Here is a 16,843-nt window from a genome sequence, read left to right on the forward strand (position 1 = left end):
TAGTAAGCTAGAATTTTGTACAGTTTCCCGTTGTAATGTAGACAAGGAATAAGGCCGAACTTTTCGAAATCATTACGAGAATGAAGCCGTGGGCAAACCCTAGTATCCAAATTAATACTGATGACCGAGGACCTATAGTAAATAATGAATTGTCAATATATAATGTACAAAAACCTGTTAAAGTAAAAGTTTTATGTTAATTTACTTACTTGCTTTAAAATTAATGAACCATAACCCGAAAAGCTCTCTAGAGTCTCAGTTTACCGTAGGATGTCACAAATCCTAGCTGCAGGCTGCAGCCCGACGCGCGGGAGGGGCGGTTAGGCAAATAGTAGTGTTTACCTGACTTCACTCGCGAGCTACAGTTGCCCCGATTCATGATTAAGGTTCACATACACGATAATGTCGCTGCATTAGCATCTTTGTACATAAAAGAGTGAATGTTTTAAGATCCAAACGCAATGTTTTAAGATCCTAACGCACTTAAGCTAAGAGTAGCGAAGTGAGTATGGACCTTTAAAACTTCGAAATTAATAAAATTGTTTAGTATGCATATTGCATATGCATTATAATAATAATACGTTATCTGTATCGCTGCTGATTACTAATAAACGAATAAAATAAAAAAATAAAAATCTTAGTTTTTAATGCGATCTTTTCCTCTGTTTTCTCTTCCTTCCTTTCTGTATCTACCTACTGTATTTACATTACATTTCTCTGATGTTATTTAGGTAATGATTTGGTTAGCACCGAATTTTCTATCCCCAAATAATGTTTATCTGAGGAATAAAGACATTTTGACAGTTTTTGTATTGGTTTTTATAAAATGGATAGTTACAATTCCAAAAAATGTTATCTAGATCATTGTTTTTGTTTATTTTTAAACGCTATTATTTGATTTTTGATCTCGTGGCGGCTAACATTGCTTTACTGCCATTTATTTCTCGGAATAAATCTATCCTTTTCAGATTTTCTTCTTATTTCTGTTCTCCTAAACCCAACAGACGGATTTCGCGTGTGTCTCGCGCACGATCTGATCGCGTCGCGGTGTATGCAAAGCTTAACGGCTTTTATTTCCGTAACTAGCTAGGACGCTCTCATTTTGTCGGTTAACGCGTATTGTGACACGGCGAAACGAATGCCGCCCCGTAATGGAGTTTTTAAGCGCAGCTTTTTCGCTTCGTATTGCAAAAGAGGATTATGTAACTAGAATGACTACGTGATTGCACTGCAAATACTGCAGGCGCCTCATTTATTGTTTCAGCTCGACCGGGGTTCTATGGCGTAATAATTTTAAAATTATAGGTTGGCGATAATAATAACTTAAAATTGTTTATTAGATAGTACCTACCAAACGAACTGTTTCATAAAACATCGTTTGACAAACCAAGTTTATTGTAAACTTACAAGGTGTTTTGACTTTACTTTCAAATTATTGTAACAAGGTATGGAATATCTAAATTTGGCACATTGGTAACTTGTACCGTTGGGTCTAGAAACTTAAGATTTTCGTACAAGATCTGTCTATAATGTAATGTGACGCACATACATTGAAATTCATAGAGACGACATAACACATGTCGTTTGAATTTCCTCTAAAGAAGCCCGAATCTTGGCTATGAATTCCAGTGTAAGAAGGGATTTTGGGGAATTCAACGGGATCTTAAAAAATCTAAATACACGCAGACAGACGAAATCGCGTAAAAAAGACGAACGAGTAATCTAATCCATATCCATATTAATATTATAAATGTGAAAGTGTGTCTGTTTGTCTGTCTGTCTGCTAGCTTTTCACGGCCCAACAATTTAACCGATTTTGACGAAATTTCGTACAGAGGTAGCCTATATTCCAGAGAAGGACATAGGCTGAAAAGAATTAGAAAGAAAGTCATCCGTGGGATTTTTAAAAAACCTAAATCCAAGCGAACGAAATCGTGGGCATCATCTAGTGTGTATATAATATCAGTGTGTGTAAATGAGTTAAGGCGCATTACAAACCCCGAAGTTCAAATTCCCGACGAACTCGGCAAGAAGGCGCGTTGAGGAGCCATTGCGAGTTTAACATCGGTATAATTTGCCGGGCATATTGGAAAACTTGTAATTGGTTTAGTTTTATATTCGTGCGGCGATGTGTGTTCGCCGAACTTAAATTATATCACTTAAGAATTGATCTTCACCTTTACCTCTAAATATCACCCGCGGCTAGCATAGAGCTTTATTGAAGCTAATTCGGTTCTACTCAATCTCTGAGCTAAATCGACAAGTATAAAATTAGATAAAGACCTTTGTGAAAAGATACGTACGCCTACCTACGTAGTCACTAGTTCTATAAGTATACAAAATCTGCCAGAAAAAGTGTCGCTTTGATTGTATTGTGTTTATAGCCGAACCAAAAATAATGTACGTTTGTGCTTAAACCTATTATATACGAGATGACGCCCGCGACTTCGTCCGCGTGGATTAAGGTTTTCTAAAAATCCCGTGGGAACTCTTGATTTTCCGAGATAAAAAGTAGCCTATGTCCTTTCCCGGAATGTAAACTAACTCTGTACCAAATTTCATCAAAATCGGTTAAACTGTTGAGCCGTGAAAAGTTAGCAGACAGACAGACACACTTTCGCATTAACAATATTAGTATTTATTAGCATTGATGGTACCATGTCAGAAACCTTCTCGAAAGCTAGGTATAATAAAATGATTGATTGAAAATATTTGTATAAATTATGCTACAAACATATTTTTTTCTTTACAGATTTCGGCTCGGAGTCATACAATATTTTCAAGGAGCTCGGCTTTTAAGTAAGTGACGTTCAAGATTTTTTGCATGATAGGTACCTAATAGATAACTAAAAACAATTTTGCGCTGTATATTGCGGTACAATAGCCGTCATGACGGAGTGCAGTGGAGCCGCGTTTTTTTGATAACAACTTAAACTCAGCTTTATGTACTCTGATATACGGTTGACATTTTATATACTTACTGTAAACGAAACACGGAGTAGACTCAATAGACACGCAGTACAACTGCGTGCTCGTACTCGTTATCGATACGTTATATCTATTCCCAGACGAACCGCAAGAGTCACAATAAACGCATATTCCTACGAACTCAAAATGCTAGTATCATCGCTGCAAAGATCTGCTGCATCGCGCGCAGCCATGAAAGCAACAGTAGCAAAGATCAGTGCTAAAGTGTGACCACTGCTCACGCATTTTTATCCCGCTCCTCTTATATATGACTTCGCTCAGATTTTCAATAGCGACAAATGATTTCGTTACTTATGGTTTTTGCAGCCGTACGCGATAACCTTACTCACAGAACTCTAAATAATGTAATAGAAATGGTATGTCTGGACGCTTCGATTCGCGTAGCGCCGATTTTTTTTAATTCGCGCCAAAAATAACTATTTGAAAGCATCTCTAGCAGTCATAGCAAACTAGCTTATGCTCGCGACTTTGTCCGTGCGGACAATACAAATTTCAAACACCTCTTTTACCCCCCCTTTTAGGGGTTTGGATTTACAAAAATCCTTTCTTAGCGGATGTCTACGTAATAATAGCTATCTGCATACTTCAGCCCGATGCGTCCAGTAGTTTGAGCTGTGCGTTGATACTTATCTATCACAGTTAGTCAGTTAGTCAGTCGGTCAGCCTTTCCTTTTTATATATATACATAGGTTAAACTGTAGAGCTACGTAAAAGTCTTCTTTTGTAATGACGCGCAATGATAGGTCAATTCACTAGGTAGTAGGTACCCATAGGCACGGCTGGGCCGGGCAACAATACGACACTTCTCTACTTATTCTTATTTCTCTGGGCGTACTGTAACTGCAGTAGGTACCTAAACAGCTAGCAATATTGTTCTTGTTCAGACATAAAAGAGAAAGTTGTTGTTTTGTTAGCTTGGCCTGTCTGAATTGCTAATGCAGATAGTCATTTACCTGCCTTGTGTAGATCCGTTGCGGTGTACGGACCTGAAGAAACATGAGCTATTGTCTGGAGCTACCGAACCAATCCACATTAATAAACGTCGCTCCCCTTCTACCTACTTTACTTTCAATTCCTTATTCTTATGCCCCTTGTATACGTTGACCTAACGCGTTCGGCGAATGCATTCGGCAATCCTGTATTGGGCTACGTACGACCCAACGTACCTGTATAATTAGCCGAGCGATCGGCGCTGTCAAGTTTACCGGTATACAGCGTTTTCGGTACAACATAAAGGATCGGCTTTTACACTTTGGCTGGCACTCGTTTAAGCCATTTCCGGATAACTTGAAGTGGAGGCTTTATAAGACTTAAGCCATTCGTAACGTCTTTTGTGTTTTACCATAGTAACAAACTCTTTATTATGTAAGGTATATGTAGTTTCAACTCGATATCGTTCAGGTAATAAGTTAGGTGGTAAAATACGACAATTCCTGAATATTATAATATTATTAAGTATTAAGTATAGTTTATTTAAATAAAGATCATTAGTCGCTATCGATAGGTAATATTATATTATACGAATACCAACATCAAACGGAACTGGGCGTTAGTCCAACGACATCCTCATGAATCTACACACTGAAGACAAATTAGTCAATTTCTATATTTAGTTCACATTTATGGCTATTAAACTGCATTTTATATATATTTTTTACTTAAATAACAGGAAGTCAATATTATCAATCAATAAAAAAGTTTTAAGTATGCACTTTGGCTTAATATATTAATGATTTAGATATATCTACCACTTATTTAAATAACAAAATATAACATCCTCAGAAAAGTTTTCGAAATACGACCTTTACCTATAAATGCCAACAGCATCAGCTTTTCAATTCAGTCATAATGATAATAATATATAAATAATATGCATAAAAGTAAATAAAGATTAGGTATTAATATAAGCAAAATCTTTACTTAGCCACTAAATATCTTAAAAATTTGATATTACAACATGTAAAAAAATATTCCTGGTTTTCGTCGCTGAATTTGAAGTATATTTCCGTCAGCCTGTATGCGTTTACTGCTACACAAAGGTTTAGAAAGCACGCCACTAAATATGATCCTTCGCCTTCGTCACCCACCCACTTCCTCCCACCCACTGCTGGAGGTATTTGGTCAGTCAGACTGGAGGTCGTCTCACATTGCGGTCCGCGTTCTGCACTCCAGAACACTACCTACTGTAGATTAACAAATCAAAACCAGAAAAACTTTGATTGATCATTGAATGTAACTAGTTTGTAAGTTCCAAGGGCACAATCCTGCGTATACTCCGTACTCCGTAAGTAATAACTTAAAGGTTCCAATGTGGATTCGCAGCCATTTATACTTTCCACAAACTTTGCTCTCGCAAAGTTTCGGAAGCGATTAGTCATAAATAATTGAACGCAGCCGATATTCCTGTGTAAGAAGACAAAGAGATGACATCCCTAAAACTTTGTCAATTTACGTTGAGACCGTAAAGACTTAGTCGTTCATGTCCGTACTTGGCAGAAAAGTAGAGGTAACATCATGAGAAGTTTCCAGTCGTACTTACCTTGTCTAGAAAGGGATCAAACTGCGGTGCATTCGCTTCAATGTATTATGCAGTCCCGGAGCGGGCGCTTGTGTAAGCGGCTCGGAATCACTCTACTTCCCAAAGAACACTGCTTTTCCAAGAAAATGTTCCACTCGCAAAGTTCAAGGAGAACTATTCCGCTTTGAATATCTCTCCTAAATTTCCTGCTATAGATAAGATTATAATAATTGCAGACGAACTGTAACGATCTCATGAATAAAATCTTGTCCGCCTACTCAGGCTTAGATCTATAGGGTGTGCTCTGACTTCGCTCAGACTTACTTATAGTTAAAACGAGACAGATTTATGTCTCTACTCTCTTCCACACAGAACAATATCTAGAAGTATACTTACGTTTGGTAAGGTGTGCCATACTAGATGCCAGTAATTTTTTGGCCTTCGAATCTTCAGATTCGAAGCGCCTCACCGAGTGAACCGGGAAATAAAATTGACACTTTGTATAAAACAGTCTTCGTGTTGACACTATGTTGACAGATGTCTCAACTCTCATCACTAATATTTAGTTCCGAGTACGCTCACATGACGCTCACTGCTGCTCACTGCTGCTATCAGCGCCAAAATGTCGTCAACTTGCTTATATGCAAATAATCAAGTTGCTTCAAAAACAGGTCTGCAATAGCAAGTCCAGCGTACTTGTATTAGTAGAGGTCAGTGCTCTTCCATCAATCTGTTTCGCTTTGTTTCTAAGTAAAGTCTGAGCAAATTCAAGGGCGTTCTTATCTCTCAGCCTTAGCGTATTGGGCCGCTAGAAATTCCATCCTAAACATTATTTAATTTTGCACAAGATTTAAATCTAATTCCAAGTACAATGTCTTCTAAATGGAATAAATTCATTCGCCAAAAAATGATTGCCGGAGCATCGCTTTAATTCGCTCAATTACTGAGCGGAAAATCCTTAATGGAGAACTCCTTCATTCGTCTTCATATTTGCGTGAAATAAGAAAAGTGAAGCCAGTAATTACGTGTTTGGAGCCAGAGGCTACAAGCATTTCAATACAGGGTCTTACCCGTACTTAATTTAAAATACCTATTATTATAAATTCGAAAGTGCCGTTTGCCGTTTGATTTTTTATTTGTTTATTAATTTATATATATGCCTGTACTATTTTTTTGTTTCTTACAAAGCTTAAAACACCCTTGCTAATAAAAATACACATTGCTTGCCTATATATGATCTTCTTCATTCTGGGCTGGTTTCCGCACTTAAACGTTTCCGTCTGTTGTGCGTGCCTATATATGATTTATGCACGTCAAATGTATAAAAAAAGTCTATAAGCCATGTCTATGTAGTGCATATTTTTTTATTATTACGGCTATTTTTATCTTGGGAAACCAAAGTGGTGGCAAAATAAGTAAGTAATTACAAACAAAAACGAAGCACGCAAAATAGGTAATCCAATCTGAACTCGAGGCGTATGACTGCGCATTGTACAAAAACAGATCTCAGCATGGGCTTCTGTGTTTAATCCTTAGTCTATGACCTGCGCAAATCGCCATGATGCAATTTCGGATTGGACTACTTGTATTGCGCGCACTATACCTAACTTGAATAATTCCGAGGTTGATAGTTATGTTATAACAGGTGCGTTATGTAAAGGGACAGTAAACGGTGGATAATCGCGTCACATTTCCGCCGTAACACCGTAGTTGGTGAGGTAAATGAGATTGTGGCCTGATATGTCGCTATGCAGAACCGATCGTGCGTACGATCATCACTTGTATAGGTTTAATCTATAGAGCTCTATCGTGATTTAGGACACCACAAAACTTTTGTCTTTACTATATATCAATTCTTTGCATGAAACGACGACAATTCGGGACGGGAGATGCGAATGTAGAAGATTAGCTATACGGTTGCAGATGCTTGTATGAGGAATGTCCTAAGAATTGTAGTCGCTACTTATGCTGTACCCTATTGAAAATTGGTTAACAACGGTTGTGATGAGAATGAGAAGGGCTAAGGGCATAATCCGCCACGCGCGCTGGCCTAGTTCGAATTGGCGGATTTAGGTACACGCTTTTGAGAACATTATGAAAACATTATTAATTGCTTAAAACGCACATAGCTCCGAAAAGTTAGAAGTTCGTGCCATGGATCGAACCTTCGACCTCACGAATAGAAGGTTGACATCTTAACCTCTAGGGCCTAGGCTATCACTGCTCCTAGGTTATCAGTTATCACCACTCTACTAGGCTATCACCACTTTTTAAAATATATTTAATCTAAAATCTATAATTAAAAAAAGATTCCGACGAATTGAGAACCTCCTCCTTTTTTTAAGTCGGTTAAAAAGTACTGAGTGGGTTTGCTGAGCTATGTTATGATCACATTTCATTTTCGACGCGTCGCCTTTCTAGTAGCAAGCGTAAATGAGATTGTGGTCTGCCATGACGCTTCAGAGGCCGGGTGTCGTTTGTATGAGCATTTAAAATGCTACCAAACGTTTACATATTTTGTTGCATCGCTCTAGTTTACCAAGTGCATCAAAATTTGAATTTTATTTTTATACTTAACCCAAAAGCATATTACGCCATCATTTTTTATTGCATAAACTCACGGTAAAATAAGTAACAACTGGTAAAAAATACAATACTATACTGCCTCCTGAAACACAGTTTACACTACCTCAGGAGGCAGGGCCTTACACTAAAGCTTGTTAAACTACATGTTTGTTAAGATATTAAAGATTTTATTTATTTATTTACTTTAAAATTTTATCTGATATTATAGATCAGTAAATTAAGTAATTCGTTTAATACTTACCTACCGAATTTTTCTCACTCAATAATTTAAAACAGTGAAGATATATATTACAACTTTTGCAATCCGATTTCTGAATAAAGTGAAATAGTTTGTAACCCCTGCAAGGACGGATTTTATGTACCACAATGAGCGGCATTTCGAAAACCTATATCGGCTTTCACGCAAGTTTCTCACGTCGCCAGTTCTTTACTTACACAATTAATTTGAGTCGATAAATCCGCATAAAAAGCTAGGCCAGGGGCAGCCAACCGCGCCGCTCTAACTATTCCGAGTTCTTTGTTCACGTTGGCTTGCTTGAGTTGTAGACCTAATTACTTGGTTCTACCCAATCTTTTTATTTCATACCTAATTAAGCAAGCGCAATACTTGCTCACGAACGCTATGTTATATCCTAGTTATATCTATTGAAAACTGGTTATGGTTTTGTCTTGTGGCGAATTGCTACGCCATAGCAGAATGACACGTCACTAGCCGCCGAGACAGACAGGCAACGTTCTCGGCGCCTGCTAGCCCATTAGACGTCTGCCCGATGTAGAACGCTCGATAAACTTGTAAAAACGCCTTCTACCCATTTAATTTTATACCCCCGCTTAGGCGTTGCTATTGGCACATTTCTTCCTTCTTTTTTATAGGTCCGTCATTAACTGTGTCGTTTTATATTTTGCGCTTGTTATAACTTCATTGTCGGAAAAGAAATCAATTTTCCATTAACTATTCTCTTACAAAGTTAAACGTTTGAAGGTTTTAATAAAAGTCTCGTTCTAACCACTTAATTTCTGTGAATACACAATACACATGTTACATAAAAGGTTAGATAAATTATGGCAGAGTTTTGTCGACCTGGATTTCTAATTATTAGCTGTATTTGAACATTAAGTTCCAAAAGCGTTTAGCAGTTCTCGCAGCACGTACGTGAACTTTTATTCAGCGAATTCGGTTATGTAATTCGTTGGAAATATTCAAGTTTTCCCTTCGGCGAGACGTTATCGCGGGCGGGCTCTCATCGCGAGCGGGCGGGCGGCGAGTGAGGGCGGGCCTTCCCCGCGGGGACTTAATTTGTTGCTCTCTTGGCGCCTCGCATCTCACTTTCAAACGGCGCGGCGTAACGCGACCTTACCACGTTCCCTTCTCGGGTGCCGTGTTCACGTCATGTTCCCTTTCATCACGAACACTAAATACAACGTTTCTTATTTGGCTCATTTAAGAAAAAAGTTGTACCGGATTGTTAAAATTATTTTGCAGAAAATCTCAAAACATTGAGTCTGACAAAACAATGTCGCATTTTGCGCTGTCTTTGTAATCGTTTATCTGTCTAATAAAATTATTTGACCCGCCCCGGCTTCGCACGGGGACCTACTTATCCCATAGACAAATACGAATGTACGAACGAGACGTGGCATGTTAAAACTTTGAATAGACTTCTAACCGCGAATTCGTGCGCGTGGATTCAGGTTTTCTAAATCCCGTGTAAACACATTAATTTCCTTTAATAAAAGGAGAACGACTTTTCAATTGGGGCGGGCTATAACAGATTTGAAAATATGTAGGTACCTTACATCGATGCGGTACCTACTTACAATATTAAACTTTTTTTTTTACTATTAAACTTTTTAAAATTGATTAAAATGCTGTGATGATTTGGTTAAAAGTATGTATTACAGACATAACACTGTATTATTCCTTATAAAGCAGGATATATGAAATTTACCAAAGCCCATCCTTGCAAATGACCTTATGAGTTATGCGACCTACACAATATCAATTAATACGAAATTTACTTTCAAATATTATAATACGGGCAACGGCAATTAATTGAAATATTGATGCGAAATCGATCCAATCCAAGCCACTGCTACAATCAGATCACATTCATAAAGGAGTTCTCGGTAAATTATTTATGAACGTGAGGTATTTTGATATCTACTTAGTGACAACCACGGTAAGAATGTAAATACGATCCGATTGACACAGATAATAATATGAAGTAACTTTGATGTTATAAATGCGAAAATGTGTCTGTTTGTCTGTCTGCTAACTTTTCGCGGCCCATTCGCTTGACCGAGTTTGATGAAATTTGTTTCAGAGATAGCTTGCATCCCGGGGAAGGACATATAAGATTTTTATCCCAAAAAATTAAAGAGCTCCCACGGGACTTTCAAAAAAAGTAAATTCATGTCGATGAAATGGTGGGCATTATCTATTTGTTACAGATATAGCTTGCATCCTGGAGGCTACTTTTTATCCCGGAAAATTAAAGAGTTCCCACAGGATTTTTAAAAAACCGCAACTTACACGAACGAAGTCGCGGGCATTATCTATGAGATAAGTATTTTTAATTTTTAGCGGATAAGTAGGTTGGTATACCATACCTACTATAGATTCCTAAAATATATCTGAAAAGTTGAATTCATTATTCCAGAAACAGTTCTGCGTGTATGTATAACCCGGGTGGAGACGCCCCGTACACCCGCACAGCCCCCGCGCTAACCCGCTGCAGGTGACGTGCGGGTGTGCTGGGTGTCCCCCCGCCTCATACCCCGATTACCATCTCAACCTGTCGCGTATAAGGGAGGAATATTATCTTGACTGGCAAACTCATCATTGCTGAGTCATTTTCAAACCGAATTATTCTTTTGAGAAGTAACTAGCCACCAACCAAGATACTAATTTATTCTAATCGTTTTGAATTCCATTTTTGAATCTCCTGTATTCTCAATGTTTTAAACATGTCCATAATTTAATCTACATATGGGCATCAAGTATCTATTGGAATTTTTTTAAATTATTTTCATTTGCTGAAATTGTTATTTTTCTTCACAGTGATTTTTCACACAAAAAAAAATTTCGCATTGCTTTGTGATTTTTCACAAACTACTTTAAGTAGGCTTGCAAGTATTTATTATACACTGGACAGTAAATAAACCGGGCCACCCACTCACTACCTTGGAACTTTGATTCGATTTTGATATTTAATAATTTAAAGCTTTTGACGTGATTTTTCACATGCCACTTGTGAATCATCTCTTTACATCATTGTTCAATCTCGACTGATATACTATAGCTACTAGTATAGCTAAGAGACCGCAAGGACGCATAACTCGTTCTCATCAAACTGGCATCGCCCACGGAATTGTAACGACGAAACGGAGCGAACTCTGCACTAGCCTAACCCAACACCCAACACCTCTCGAGGGAACTCTTAAAAGCCACTTCATACGAGTATGAAGTAAAGTTCCACATTTGGCAGTCGTGCAAAACTTCGCGGCCTTTGCGGCACATAAACAACTATCGCACGTGTGTCCGTCGCGTATCGATTGTAACTTAAAATGCATAGTTTTCGGCTGCGGTGTCCATCAGGCACGCCAAATTTTCCACTGTGGGCGCTTGCCAACCAATTATTCGGACCTCAGTGAAAACTTTCCCTGTTTCATATCTGTTACCCCTAAAGGTGTGTTTTAATAGAAGCAGCGCGAATGGTAAACAAATAAATGTTCAATTGTACTTGTAGAAGTCTATTTGAATAAAAAAGATTTTTATTTTTATTTTTTTATTTTGCCGAATATATTATCCATGCTTCACTACTAATCACTACCCATCACTACCCATATTATAAATGCGAAAGTGTGTTTGTTTGTTGGTTTGTCTTTCAATCACGTCGCAACAGAGCAACGGTTTGACTGATTTATTGCATGGGTATACTTTAGGACCTGGAGAGTAACAGAGGCTACTTTTTATCTCGGAAAATCAAAGAGTTCCTACGGGATTTTTAAAAACCTAATTCCACGCGGACGAAGTCGTAGGCATCAGCTAGTATTATATAAATGCGAAAGTGTTAGTTTGCTAGTTTGTTGGTGTGTCCTTAAATCACGTCGCAACAGAGCGACATAAACTTTTCCATGAGTATAGTTAGGCTATTTTTCTCCTGAAAAATAGAAGAGTTTTTTTTTTCCGCGGGATTTTTAAAAACCTAAATTTCGCAGGCGATCGTATCAAATATTTATATTTATAAATTAACTATAGCTGATGCCCGTGACTTCGTACGCGTCAAAGGGCTTTACATAATAAGGGCTTTACATAAATAAGGACATTAATAAATAAAATGTCCAAAAAATACGACTGTAGTACGGAAGCCTCGGTGCGCGAGTCTGACTCGCACTTGGACGGTTTTTTTTAGTTGTAAAATATCTTATTGAATGATCAACCAGAACGCGAATGTTTTTATCACTTGTAATCATATAAAGCGCGATCAACCAGTGAAAGCTTTTTGAAAGCTTTCGACGTAGTATGATGAAACGTTCATTTCTAGATTTGAAACTCACACATTCGTTGAATTGATATGTGTTATGCTGCTTTGATTTTATAAATAGAGCAGATAATTTAAATATTTTTAGACTACGAACTTGTTGCATTCGCAAACGTCAAAATAGACATTTCTATGATAATCGACATAATAGGGTATTTACGCTTTGATCCTAACGTGATAATAAACTACCAAAAAATTACAAAAATGCTATTTGATCGATAAGTGCAATAAAAATGCATTTAAATTTTGCATTTCTCATCGCAAAAAAGGCTACCAGCCATCTTTTTGGTTCATGAGCTGTCATGACGTCACACGGATTAAATTTTGCATTTCTCATCGCGAGAACGCAACCCGCCATCTTTTTGGTTCATGAGCTATCATGACGTCACACGGATTAGTAAGGAACAGTGTTTTCTTAGTGAAATACATTACAATTTCAATCCATGTGACGTTACAGTCTGAATTAACATGACGGCTTACTCTCCGTCCTTTCAACTATCTCTCTCATAGCTATCTAACTCAAAGCGCGAGTCGGACTCGCGCACCGAGGGTTCCGTACTACGGCAGAAGTAAAATGGTAAGAACATCACTTTTGTTAACGAACCTCAAAACTAACTTTTTTGTTAAGGTGTTAATATCAAAAAAAGTATGATAGTTAGAGCGTTACTTTTATTTTTTCTGTAAATATGCATAGACTTCTATTGACCATAATTATTTCCGATTTTTCGACTGGTAAACTTCCGAGATAAGGGGGAGGAACGGTATCTTTTTCGACATTTTGCACGATAAATCAAAAACTATTATGCATTAAAAAAAATGTTTTAGGATGCAGGTTAAGCCCTTTCAAATGATACCCCACTTGATATAGTTATCTTACTTTGAAAATTTAAAATACTAATGATTAGGTCATGAACATGTAACCACAAATTCATGATTTTTGGACGTGAAGGAAGGACAAACAAACAAAGAAACACACTTTCGCATTTATAATATTAGCGTACCATCATGCAAGAAATAACACTTTTTTTTCATGGCAGCCGTTATTATGTTTACATTAAAATTTCCAAATCAAATATTTTTCTACTGGCATTATTGTTTCAAAAGAATTCATGACAAATGCTTTCATAATGCATCCTCGCACTACCCCACTCCTAATGTCTTCTTAATGCCATGCGAATGCATGGAGTTGTCACATTGCACATTCACGGCTGCCGTTGGCATTTTTATTTTGACGTTCTTCTACCGTACAATTTAAGCGCAAACGTTTTTGTTTCACATACATTTACGAAATATGAAATACGAGTCCATAAATATTACTGCCCAGTAATTAATTAAACATTTGTATGAGTATCCTAAATGAAAACGTCTGTGCAAAAAACTAAACTCTAGGCAGCATCATTCGGAAACGATTCACGTTGCATGGAGTTTGTTAAATATGAAAAAGCTACATTTGAACGTGGGCTTTTTAGGGTTCCGTAGCCAAATGGCAAAAAACAGAACCCTTATACATTCGTCATGTCTGTCTGTCTGTCCGTCCGTATGTCACAGCCACTTTTTTCCAAAACTATAAGAGCTATACTGTTGAAACTTGATGAGTAAATGTATATGATGTACATTACCATGCAAACTTCCACCGAAAATTGGGTTGAACGAGATCTAGTAAGTATTTTTTGATTTATCGTGCAAAATGTCGATAAAATACGATTATAGTACGGAACCCTCAGTGCGCGAGTCTGGTTCGCACTTATCCGGGTTTTTATTTTATTTTGTTTCGCCTGTCGGCTTGCCGCGCTTTCCTTTTGTTCTTCGAACGTGATCTGGCCGAGATGAAGCCCACCGACGTTATTGCTCTGTTACCCGCTTCAATCTACAGAACCTACCTACGAAAATATTGTACATCAACCTTTAGAAAGAGATAGCGGTTTCGTAGAGCGCTGTCTCTGTCGTTGAGGCTGACAAAGCGTCACATAGGTATGAGTGACAGAGACAACGCTCCACAAAGCCGAAATCTCATTCTACAGGTCGATGTAGGTACAATACGCCGCAGAAAATATTGTACATCGACCTTTAGAAAGAGATAGTGGTTTCGTAGAGCGTTGTATGTGTCGTTGAGACCGACAAAACGTCACATACATATAAGTGACAGAGACAACGCTCTACAAAGCCGAAATCTCATTCTAAAAGTCGAGGTACAATATGTATTGTCGGCTACTGTAGTTTGTGTCTGCCCGTCACACTTTGCTGCTTTGCTTATTATCATCACTAAAATGATTTTCTGTTTCGATATACACGCCGCACTCTCCCGGCGACTGAAAAATTTCTGCTCCCATTTGTTTCCATGACGTATAAGATGCATTACATTCTATGCTATTCGCTTTGCCGCCATATATATCTCATGGTTCCATAAGGCTTCGCTTCCAATATAACGCTCCGAAAGAGTAACGGTTTCCAGTCAAATGTGACATAAATATTTCGGAAACAGAATTTTATAAAAATTTAGAAGTAAGAAGATAACGTGTTTTGACTCTACTCAGGAAGATCCTTACTTCTCATGTTTGCCTGAAGTTTTAGTCATTTAAATTGCGAAATATACCTATCTTATATTTCGCAGTATCATCATCATCATGATCAACCCATCGCCGGCTCACTACAGAGCACGGGTCTCCTCTCAGAGTGAGAAGGTGTTTGGCCATAGTCTACCACGCTGGTCAAGTGTGGATTGACAGACTTCACACACCTTTGAGAACATTATGGAGAACTCTCAGGCATGCAGGTTTCCTCACGATGTTTTCCTTCACCGTTAAAGCAAGTGATATTTTAATTACTTAAAAACGCACATAACTCTGAAAAGTTAGAGGTGCGTGCCTCCTAACCACTAGGCTACCACAGCTTCAATTTCGCAGTATAAATGACACCAATTGGGACGATAGTCTCAATAGGTATATAAATCGATCTAAACTTTGATCGTAACATCACACCCACTCAGAAGGCATCAACATAGGATAAAATGAACGCGACTAATTAAGTGTACGCATGTGACGCACATTCACATGTCAGTCCACAGAACGGCGCCGCCAATGCGACAAACACTCTGGAGCAGTTATCTCAGTATCGCATGGCTACGCCCGCTGTGACCGCCGTGTTTATTTTTAGACTCGGGTGTACATTCACTATTGCGATGAAATTTTACAGCAATCGCTGCGGCTCGCCGCCCGCCGGAGCCGATACCGATGCCCCGAATGACAAGCTACCGCTATTTCATAAATGTCTGCTATTTTATGCGGGAATCTTCTTTTGGTCGACGCGCAATAATAATTCTTTTGTTCCCCTCCAGCCGCTTAGTCTTGCAGGATTCATTTTGTCCCTACACCAGCTTATTGCGGCAAAATTTTAACGAAGTTAATGTCCACAATTAATATTTGCTCTTGTAATTATTGTAGGTATATTAGACTAACGTATATCACAAATATTAAGCGATAAACACTTGAAAAACTTTCCTTTGTTTATCCGAGATACGCATCGGTATACCTTGCGCGATCAGTCCCTTAGACATTGCTAGAAGTGGAAGAAAGCTGGAGACTCATAATTTAAAGTACATAATCCCGAAATGTGAGGTGACAGTTTTTTCATGTAAATGCTTAGTTACCCCTGGATACATTTTCGTATTCAAATAAATAATAAGTACTAAAACCTTTTTCAATTATAAGTTCATATTAGTAAAAAGCAAATTAACCGCATGAGAGCGCAACCCTTTGGTATTTTTGGAACGGTTCACACGTCGCGAAAGCTAATATCCTTGTTCGTCAAAATGCCATTAGCCGCGTAGCGCGGTCTGCCTGTCAGACTGAGATTTGGCTTGACTTAGTGACTGATTAGCGTCTGCTGCGGGCTGAAGGCTGCGACAGGTGGTCGGGTGTGTAGGGTGCCTGGCGCCTGACCCGTGACCTCCTTCTGATTGATGTTTCCAACTTGCATTCGTTTCTTCTCTCTTGAAATATCACTTCGCTGTAATTCGCTTACATGTATCCCTTAAATGCGGGTCCAGATTGGCGTAACGTGTAATGTAATGTACTTATCTTGAAATGTAACGTGAATAGTGTGGACGGCACACGAACTAAACGCGAATTCTGCGTGTGAACTGCACTACATGACACACTACACTGATATGTACCTATCGCGAATCCTTTATCCAGAGCTGTTCCATTCA

General features: G+C 38.3%; 1 protein-coding gene across 9 annotated transcripts in view; it reads left to right on the plus strand.

Annotated features, from left to right (window-relative positions):
• Nucleotides 1–16,843, plus strand: part of mbl (muscleblind) — a 379,239-nt gene that overhangs the window by 236,082 nt on the left and 126,314 nt on the right. For all 9 annotated transcript variants that reach the window (XR_011237934.1, XM_069505215.1, XM_069505314.1 and 6 more), the window contains one exon: nucleotides 2,753–2,799. The gene's annotated coding sequence lies outside the window, so the exon portion shown is untranslated. The remainder of the gene's footprint in view (nucleotides 1–2,752; nucleotides 2,800–16,843) is intronic.

The sequence above is a fragment of the Maniola hyperantus genome, chromosome 1, assembly GCF_902806685.2.
Source record: "Maniola hyperantus chromosome 1, iAphHyp1.2, whole genome shotgun sequence".
NCBI lineage: Eukaryota > Metazoa > Arthropoda > Insecta > Lepidoptera > Nymphalidae > Maniola > Maniola hyperantus.